Source organism: Rhizopus microsporus, assembly GCF_002708625.1.
Source record: "Rhizopus microsporus ATCC 52813 unplaced genomic scaffold scaffold_4, whole genome shotgun sequence".
Lineage (NCBI taxonomy): Eukaryota > Fungi > Mucoromycota > Mucoromycetes > Mucorales > Rhizopodaceae > Rhizopus > Rhizopus microsporus.
In genome coordinates this window covers 1,059,296-1,060,841 of record NW_019671919.1, presented here as the reverse complement: position 1 = coordinate 1,060,841, position 1,546 = coordinate 1,059,296, and positions in this window count along the sequence as shown.

The following is a 1,546-nucleotide window of genomic DNA, read 5'->3' as shown; positions in this document are numbered from 1 at the left end:
TCAAGTTCATGAAGAAGAGCGCATATAGCTGGCCAACGAATGGTCCATGGGAGAGCGGCTTGAAAGGAGCGTGGTTTCTTCAAAGGTAGCATATTCAAAAGGAAGGATAATGGATCTGAAATTGTTTCGGGCATCATAAGTCGACGGTGCATCTGGAGACAACGAATGGCGTGGGCTTTGGTGAAGGATTGGTTGGGGTGCCGAGGACAGGTTTTATCATGACCACTAGGGCCTTGGTTGTTATACAGTATTTCCAAAAATTATTGACACTGATGCCAAGAGTAAAATTCGCGTTCGTTAAATTCTATTGTCACATAAACCATTGGCTGATTTCGCTTACTGACAAATTGAATGTCGTATATGTAGGAACCTTGTACAAAATATGTGTATATGAAGCACGAAAGCACCGTTAGCTCTTTTTTTTTCTTTTTTCTTCTTTCTTTTTTATTTCCTTTCTCATTAAAAACCGAGTATTACAATATGAGCTTTCAAATTTTCTACGAAGACGTGCACGGTAATGCAGTTGATGAATACGGTAGACCTGACCCTATGGACTATATCATTGATGAAGAGCGATATGCTTTAGAAACAGTTAGTTCACACACTCAGTATTTGCATAATCAGCCTCAGGAGAATAATTTCGATGTAGGCTCTGTGGCAGATGAAGATGCCAAAGATGACCCAGATGCTTGCATGAAGGAGGCGTCGAGTAAGCGAGCGTACACACTCTATACGGATCAAGGCAAAGTTAGATTCTTTAAACTGATGTTTGAGAAGGTTATGAGTGCTTCAGCTGCTGCAAAACAATTAGGTATTCATGTTCGCACAGCTCAAAGATGGGCTCAAATGTACAAAACGGATCCTGATAGTATTTTTATAAAGCATAAGAAAACCGGTCACTCGCGTATACTTCAAGAAGAACACAAGCAAGTGGCCTTGGAGTATATAGATGAGAATCCTTCAGCCGTCTTGGAACAAGTAATGGAGCGACTACTTCAAAAGTTTCAGGATCTCAAGGTCTCTAAAAGCGCTGTCTACAATTTTGTAAGAACTGAATGTAATTTGTCACTCAAAAAAGCCCAATTCCAGCCTGTAGATAGGAACAGTGAAGAAAAAATTCAGGAGCGTTTTGACTGGGTTCATAAGTGGGAGTGTACGGACATGGACTTTAGAACTAATTGTGTCTTTCTCGATGAGTCTGCATTTCACATTAATTTGAAACGTAGTATGGCCTGGTCAAAAAAAGGATTACCTGCTGTGGTCACAGTGCCCAAAACTCGAGCACAAACAACAACGATTTTAGATGCGATCTCTGCTTCAGGTTTAATAAAGTGTAGCCTGAGATTACCGCAGCCGTCAGCCAAGAAAAGAAAGAGAGAAGGTTATGTTGAGTTAACGAGCATAGGGACAGTAACTGGTCATTATTTTAGCTTTCTGAAGGCCATGATGGATGAAATGGATCGGTACTCACATATAAAGGGCACTATCTTATCATGGATAACGCTCCTATCCATAAATCTGGAGATATTGCTAAATATATTATATC